The 9,130-nt window shown below is 40.5% G+C and overlaps 1 pseudogene; it reads left to right on the forward strand.

Annotated features, from left to right (window-relative positions):
- LOC102822470 overlaps positions 1–2,779 on the forward strand; it is a 4,039-nt pseudogene extending 1,260 nt beyond the window's left edge.
- Positions 2,780–9,130: the final 6,351 nt, after the last annotated feature.

Below are 9,130 nucleotides of genomic sequence, written 5' to 3' on the forward strand. Positions count from 1 at the left end.
TAAGGTATTTCTATTTTCAACCTTCTGAGGAAGTGCCATATTGATTTCCAGAGAAGTTGAACCATTTTGCAATCCCACCAGCAATGCAGGAGTGTCCCAGTTTCCCCACATCCCCGCCAGCATTTATTGTCTTCTCCATTTTTCATCTTTGTTGTTTTTGGTGGTGGTGTTCATTCTTTGGTTCTGCTTTCCTTCTTGTATTGGGTTTGTGTTTTTTGAGTTGATTCTGGTCGGTTTCTTCCTGGTTTCTCTGTTCGCTTGTTCTGTTTGGGAATTTGTTTTTATGATATGTTGTGGAGTGTTAACTTTCTTTGGGGTTAACTTGTAGTCTACTAATTTTTCTCTGCATTTAGGATACTCCATTGTAACCTGTAATTTACCTGGCATCCCCAGCACCTAGGCTTCTCTTGCTGTGTTTGTCCCTTTTTTGACATTGATATATTTATGTCCTTCGGTTGATCTCTGGGATCCCTTGAGTTTGTTGTTGTAGTCTTGTTCTGTTCTGGACTCTGCTTTCTGTTGGCTGTGTTCCAGATGGTGTTGTCATACCTGTCAATCTCTGTTTGTTGTCTGTTCTTGTTGGTTCTCAGCCTACAGAACTCCCTTTAGAATGTTTTGAAGTGCTGGGTTGGTTTTGATAAAATCCCTCAGATTCTGTTTATCCTGGAATGCATCATCATTCAACAGCATTTGCTTTCATTCCCTCTGCTTTTTTTTTTTGTTGTTGTGTGTGTGTGTTTTTTTTTTTTTTTTTTTTTTTTTTTTTTTTGCTATACATGGAAGCATTCAGGAATATATAACCATTCAAACAACTAAACCAAAGGGTAAACCCTACAAGCCTGCCCCCCCAGCCATCAGCACATAGCCCCTCTCCTGCCCTGAGTTCAGAGTCCCCAGCCACTCCATTTTTCCATGTCATTGTCTCTGCCTCCATTTCTGAAGTCACTCTGAATAGGGCCCCCACTCTGCTCTTCTCCCTTGACAGTCCCAGGGTCCTCCGTTCTTGGACTGCAAAATCAACTACTCCCCTCCTTTTGTTACAAAACATCTACCTTTACATTTGTAATACTCACAGTCAGTTCTGATAGCAATTCACTATTGAGCCACAAAAGTCTTATCCCCGTCTTCCTTTACCAGCTCTATCCAGACAGGTTGGAAACCACTCAGTGGAGATTATACCTTCTCAATACCACTTTTAACCAGCTCACACAGAGCGCCTCTGAATAAGGCTTGGCTAAAGCAGTGGCTTTTGTGGCCTAGCTAATGATACTGCACCCTGAAATCACAGTAAAGAAAATGTGCAGCATAACTGTGGTCAATCTTGGCACCCTTGAATTCCTGGCTCAAATTCTCAGTGCCTTCCCCACCCTCCAGTTCACCAAAGAGGAGAGTCCAATCATACTCACCACGTTCGTGGTGTCATGCCTCAAAGAAACTGTCTGGAGGAAGTTCTCAACACCCAAAGAAGAAAAGCAATTTTTGGAGTTCCTGAGCTGTCTGATGAGCCCTGTGAAGCCCCAAGGGATTCCAGTTGCTGCTCTTCTCTAGCCAGATGAAGTGCTCAAGGAATTTGTCTTGCCTTTCTTAATGCTAGATGTGGAAGAGGTAGACCTCAGCCCGAAGATCTTCATCCAGACTCTAGAAGCAAACGTGGGCTCAGAGTATTGGCTCCAGACCTGTTTCCCATTCCTGCTCATTTTCACCTTGTGCCAACACCTCAATTGCTACAGCAAGTACTGGCAGCTCCCCAAGGAAAAGCAGCACCTCTCTTTGGATGGGAAGGATCTGGTGATCCACATCCTGGTACTTCTCTGTCAGATAATGCTGGCTAACATTGAGACCTTCTCCCCTGATACCTGGACCAAGTCCCTGCCCTGGCTCCACTGGAAGTTAGAGCAGCTAGACTAGATGTTAGGCCTATTACTGAAGAATTTCTTTGAGAGCCACTTGAACTATGAGGTGCCAGCCACCCTTTTCAAGATCTGTAAATTCTCTGAGTGGGAGTGGACCTCCCAGCCCCACCCAGGTGCTGGCTAGACACAGAGCTTCTGGCCTGGATGGAGTGTGGCTGTATCTCCAGCAGCATCTGTGAGCACATGCTTCCCTCGTAGTGGTAGATGTGGGCAATCCAGAGGAAGTCAGACTATTCAGCAAGGACTTTCTGGTGGCCCTGGTATAAGTCATGCCTTGGTGTAGCCCCCAGGAATGGGAGTACCTTTACAGCTGACCAGCAGACTGTTGGAGAAACAGCTCCTCCATGTCCCATACAGCCTGGAATACATGTAGTTTGTTCCCCTGCTCAACCTGAAGTTTCTCACCCAGGAACTCCAGCTCTCCATCCTCTTCCTGAGAGTTTTCCAGTTTCTCTACAGCCCGAGTTGCCGCAATTGGCTTCCTATAGAGGGCTGGAGCCATGTGGACAAGCTTCTCTGTAGTAGTATGACCAACCAACTGGATTCAGTTAGGTTGATCCATCCAGTGGGCCCGTGGACCCAAAGACAAGAGCAGAACCTGTCTCAGTAAGCCCTGTTTGTTTATATCCAGATATTCTGCCACGTTCTGTACATCATGGCCATGTTCCACCAAGAGATATGTGAACCACTCTATGTCTTGGCCTTGAAAGTCCTCACTTGCTATGAAACTCTGAGCAAGGCCAATTCTTCTGTTAGTTCCTTGCTCCAGAAGGTGAATGAGCAGCACTTTTTAAAAGTCCATCACTGAGAGCATTAGACCTGAGGAGCAGCGCCACAACTTGCTGCAGAAGATTAGCAACTTCTGATTTTTGCAAATTAGAAAAGCAGCTGAGCCTCAATAGGGTGGGCCTGTAAGGGCTAGAGCTGAGAAGCACAAGCTTTACAATGTGTTTTTGTATGAGATAAAAAGTATATGTCAATAACAGTGTAAAGAAAATAGTTTCTTAGGTATTTATAACATACAAATTGTAATAAAATTCTCCTTTGAATTCCAAAAAACAAAGAAAAGCAGGAGAAAAAAAAACCTTAGTAATGAGTATGTCAAATATCAGTTAGTACAACCTCTGCTTAGAATAGGGTTTGATTTCTGTAATACCAAGCCACTAACTAGCTTTTGCTGCCACTCATCTGTCAGTTTGCCATACTATGGTACTTGTATGTTGCTGTGATAATGGAAGCAATGCCACCATTATTTTAAATACTTGCAGCATCACCCATGGTTTCAAATGAGCTTCCAGATTAAGACATACTAGAAAGAAGAAGATGCAGACTACTTCTAAATGTTTATTCACTGAACACCTAATGAACAACCTTATGGAATACTGTCAGATAGCACCAGAATATTGAATTTTGAAACATTCTGAAACACACCAGAGTATTGTCAGAAATAGTGACTGATGATGAGCCCCTCAGGTTGGAAGGGACTTAAAAAATATGATTGAGAAAGAGTTGCCTCCTCAAAGCTTTTGGGATCTTAATTTGCTGATGGAGCACAACTCAAAATGAGGAGAAACAGTTATAAACATCCATTAATAATTAGAACATGGAATGTATGAATTATGAATATAGGAAAATTGGAAGTTGTCAAGAATGAAATTTAATTCATAAAGATTGATATCCTAGGCATTCATGAACTGAAACGGATGGGTATTGGACATTTTGTATCTGACAGTCATGGTTTACTATGCTGGAAATGACACAGTGAAGTGGAATGAGTCACAGTCATCATCAAAAAGAACATTTCAAGATCTATCTTAAAGTATAATGCTGTCTGTGATAGGATAATATCCATATGCCTACAAGGAAGACCAACTAATGCCAATTATTCAAATTTACACACTAACCACTGAAACCAGTGATGATTAAATTTAATAATTCTACTAACTTCTTCAAGGAGCTCTGGTATTGTAGTGGCTATGAATTGGGATGCTAATCTCATGGTCAGCAGTTCAAAACTACCAGCTGTTCTGTGGGAGAAAGATGAGGCGTTCTGCTCCCTTGAAGATTTACAGCTTTGGAAACCCTGTACAGGGTTGCTATGAATTGGAACTGGCTCCATGGCACATAACAACAACAAAATAATTTCTTCAGTTTGAAATCTATCAAATATGTAATCCAGATGTACCTATATAATTACTGGTGATTATAATGCAAAGGTTGGAAACAAAGAAGAAGGATCAATAGTTGAAAAATATGATCCTGGTGGGTGAAACTATGCTGAAGATCGCATGATAAAAATTTCAAAAACAAATGACTTGTTCATTGCAAATATCATTTAAAAATAACACAAATATCACTATATGGACCTCACCAGATGGAATACACAGAAATCAAATTGATTACATCTGTGCGAAGAGATGTGGAAAAGCCCCATATCATTAGCCAAAACAAGACCAGGAGCAGACTGTGGAATAGATCATCAGTTGTTCATAAGCAAATTCAGGCTGAAGCTGAAGAGACTTAAATCAAATCCACAAGAGCCAAAATACGACTTTGAACATATCCCACTTGAATTTAGAGATCATTTCAAGAACATATTTGATGCATTAGATATTAATGACTGAAGACCAGAAGAGTTGTGGGATGGCATCAAGAATATTATACAGGCAGAAAGTAAAAGACCATTAAGAAGACAAGAAAGAAGGAAAGAAAAGACCAAAATGGATGTCAGAAGAGACTCTGAAAGTAGATCATCAGTATAGAGATGCTAAAGCAAATGGAAGCAATGAAGAGGTAAAAGAGCAGAACAGATAATTTCAAAAGGCAGCTTGAGAAGATAAAGTCAAGTATTATAATGAAATGTGCAAAGACTTGAAGTTAGAAAACCAAAAGGGAAGAACATGCTCAGCATTTCTTAAGCTGAAAGAAATGAAGAAAAAAATTCAAGCTCAACTTGCAATACTGAAGGATTCTATCGACTCTTAACAACAACAACAAGCAAAATATTGAGTGATGCAGAAAGCATCAAAAGAAGATTGAAGGAATATACAGAGTCATTGTATGAAAAGGAAATGAATAATGTTTAAACATTTCAAGAGGTAGCATATGATCAAGAGTCAATGATACTGAAGGAAGAATTCCAGGTTCACTGAAGTCATTGACAAAGAACAAGGCTCTGGGAAGTGATGGAATACAAATTGAAATCTTTCAGCACTGAAGACACTCACTCATCTATGCCAAGAAATTTGAAAGACTACCTGGACAACTGATTGGAAGAGATCCATATTTGTGCCCATTCCAAAGAGAAATGACCCAATGGAATGCAGAAATCATCAGACAATATCATTAATATCACACACAAGCAAAAATTTTGCTCAAGTTACTTCAAAAATGGCTGCAAAGGTACATTGATAGGAAACTGCCAAGGGTTCAAGTCAGATTTAGACAAGGATGTGGTAGGAGGAATATCACTGCTAATGTAAGATGGATCTTAGCTGAAAGTAAAGAATACCAGAAATATGCTTATCTGTGCTTTATTGACTTCACAAAAGCTTTTCACTGTGTGGACCATGACAAACTATGGATAACATTGAGAGGAGTGGATCTTCCAGAACACTTGATTGTGCTCATGAGGAACCTGTACATAGATCACGAAGTAGTTGTTTGAATAGAACAAGGGAACTCTGAATGGTTTAAAATCAGAAAACGTATGCACCAGGGTTGTATTTTTTCATCATACTTATTTAATCTGTATGCCAAGAAAATAATAGAAGAAGCTGGATTATATGATGAAGAACATGGCAGCAGGATTGGAGGCAGCCTTATTAACAACCTGAGATATGTATGTTGTTTGTTGAAAGCAAAGACCACAGTCTTCAGTATGGGTTGCATCTCAATGTAAAGAAAACAAAAATCCTCACCACTAGTTCAATAAATATCATCATAATAAATGGAGAAAAGATTGAAGTTGCCAGAGATTTCTTTTTGCTTGACACACTATCAACATTCATGGAAGAAGCAGTCCAGAAATCAAATGATGGATTGCATTAGGCAAATCTGCTGTACAAGACTTCTTTAAAATGTTCAAGAACAGAGATGTAAGTTTGAGAACTAAGGTGCACCTGACCCAAGCTATAGTATTTTCAATTGCCTCATCTGTATGTGAAAACTGGACAATGAATAAGGAAGACCATAGAAGAAATGATGCATTTGAGTTATGGTGTAGGAGAAGAATATTAAAAGTACCATGGACTGCCAGCAGAACTAACAAATCTGTTTTGGAAGAAGTGCCACCAGAATGCTCCTTAGAATCTAAGATGGTGAGACTTTTTCTCTCATACTTCCCATATATTATTAGGAGGGACCCAGTCCCTGGAGAAGGATAGCATGCTTGGTAAAGTGGAAGGTTAGTGAAAAAGAGGAAGCCCCTCATGAGATGGATTGGCACAATGGCAACAGCCATGGGCTCAAGCATAACAACTACTGTGAGGATAGCACAGGACTGGGCAGTGTTTTGTTCTCTTGTGCATAAGGTCACTACGAGTTGGAACAGATTCGATAGTACCTAACAACAACAATAACTAGCTTTTGAGGATTCCTTCTCAGTGTGTGGAATCACCATTTTCCTCATTTGTAAAATGGCACTGCCTTCTGAACAGTGACAAGGGTAATGATAAGTTGACACTTTATGTTCCTTTGTTCTCCTACAGAAAGTTTTTTTTTTGTTAAGTGCCATCAAATTGATTCTGACTCATAGCCACCTTTTATAGGGTTCCAAGGAGTGGTTGGTGAGTTTGAACCACTAACCTTGTGGTTAGCAATCCAATGCTTATCCTACAGTGCCACACCATGACTCCCTACAGAAATGGGGAGGGTGAAAAGCAATTAAACGGTGAGAAAAAAAATAAGATCTATCACCATCAGCTCTGCCCAACTGCTGGGTTTGTAGTTCGGGCATCCTTTCTGGGGAATTGATAAAAACTGTCTGGCAAGAGAAGAATTCTGTGAGTTCTGATTTCTTTAACTCTCATGACAGGGGAAAGGACTGGAGCCCAGGAGGCACAACACGAGGCAGCTGGTAGGAGGATATAAATGGCAAAACTCAGCTGGAGCCTATACAGGAACATTTGGTGGGTAGGGAAAGGAAACTCATGATGCTTTATGGGAAAGTGTGAAAGTATTAAAAGAACCATGGGGTTTCTGGATCAGCAGATGCCTTGAGGCATTGTAACAGTCCATGACAGGGTTTAGCCCCATGCTCCCTTACAAGATGCAAGGTTCACTGTGAGAAGCAGCTGATCAATGACCACGTTCTTTCTGTTTTATGAAGGTATTTCAGAGCAAGGTTAAGCTGAGGCTGTGGCTATTGTAACCATGTTCTTAGGCTCTGCGTAAGGGGGGGGGGGTGGTCAGACCCAGAATTGAGAGATTTAAAAATGTTGTGCAAATCTTATTTGAGCTCTTAGCTGTTAAGTAATCTGTAAAGATTATTCCAATTTGGACTGAAAGACCAAATACTTAGAGTAGATATCTAAGGCCTAACTCAGGTTTTTAATTCTCTCACAAATACCCAATACGGTCTAGCTTGAGAATGTAGTCCCACAAATTGTGTTCTTTCAAATTGATGAAGGCCAGAATCCATAAACAGAGTCCTGGTGTGGTGCTGTGAGTTAATGCACTGGACTGGAAAGTCACTGAAATTCAATGTCAGCACTTCAAGCTCACCAGCTACTCCTTGGGAACCCTATACTGGGTTGCTATGGGTCGGAAAAGACTTGATGACACTTAACAACAACAACTGTCCATAAACAGGAGAAACAGCCTAGAGTTCAGTTCTGGGGCAGCCTGAGTAAAAGTCCTGTTTTGCTAACCTTTGAGATCCTATGCTAAAGTATGCTCAGCTGGAAGTATTAACAGATGAGTGCTTGCTATTCAGACTCTGAGGCCCTGAGGACAGTAGATGAGATTTAACTTAATGTAATAAATAAATGAAGACAAATAGAATTTCTTCTTTGATTGTTTAGCTTAGTCAACATATTTCCTATGTTGAGAATTAGGGAAGCAGGGGGAATTTAAATAGGGGACTGGAGAAGAAAAGGAATGGCAAAGGTCAGAGTCTTGAGGAATCATATAAAGATGCTAACTTCCTTAAATAAAAAAGAAGCATAGTGTGTTCTTGATTGGCACTCGCTGAATTTTAAACCCTCAGTTTCTTGAGATCATTGACCACTCCATTCCAGATTCTACTTGACTCCTTGATCATGTGTTTTTTGTTTTATTTTGTTTTTTAACCTCAACTGGGCTGCTTTGAGCTGACCTTGCATATAGGTGGTTTAGGAGTCAGCCAGAGATTTGTTGTTGTTAGGTGGTGTCAAGTCGATTCCGACCCATAGCAACCCTAATGCATAACAGAACAAAACACGGCCTGGTCCTGCTCCTGCTCCATCCTCACAATTGAGCCCACTGCTGCTGCAATGGTGTCAATCCATCTCTTTGGGGTTTTCCTCTTTTTCACTGAGCCTCTACTTTACCAAGTATAATGTCCTTCTCTAGGGACTGGTCCCTCCTGATAATATGTAGGAAGTATGAGAGACAAAGTCTCACCTTCTTTGTGTCTACAGAGCATTCGGGCTGTACTTCTTCCAACACAGATTTGCTTGTTCTTCTAGAAGTCCATGATGTTTTCTTTGAGATAATTTCATTCTATTGAATTCATTAAGAAAAAATACCATTCTTGATTGAGGCATAGTCTGAAGAGGGTAAATAACACTAAGATGCTTGACTGTCTTATAAATATTGGTTTCCCTTGCCTACTATTGTAAAATAGGCACTTGAGTGGGATAGAAAGGAAATCAAGAAACATGATTACAGAAAGCTTGTAAGCCTGTCTTCAGCCTATAACTGATTGGAATACCTAAAAGGGGTTCTACAACTTGCCCAGTGAAATAGGCCTTTTGCAGAGCCTTTGCAGTATATATGACCTTAGGTGGAATCCTAAGCTCCATTCAGAATCTTCTAAGGTGGGGCATTCCCACTAGAAAGGATAAGCAGACCATCCTGGAATAGCTAGAGCAACAGAAGATACACTTCAGAGAAAGATCATCAGGAAAAACCCAAAACAAAAATGGCAGTATGACTGGCTACTATAAGAATAAGTAAGTTATTTGCTGGGAAGCCATTAAGGCAAGCAACCAAGTTCTCTCAGGACAAACTCCCCC

The sequence above is a fragment of the Chrysochloris asiatica genome, unplaced genomic scaffold, assembly GCF_000296735.1.
Source record: "Chrysochloris asiatica unplaced genomic scaffold, ChrAsi1.0 scaffold00107, whole genome shotgun sequence".
NCBI classification, from domain to species: domain Eukaryota; kingdom Metazoa; phylum Chordata; class Mammalia; order Afrosoricida; family Chrysochloridae; genus Chrysochloris; species Chrysochloris asiatica.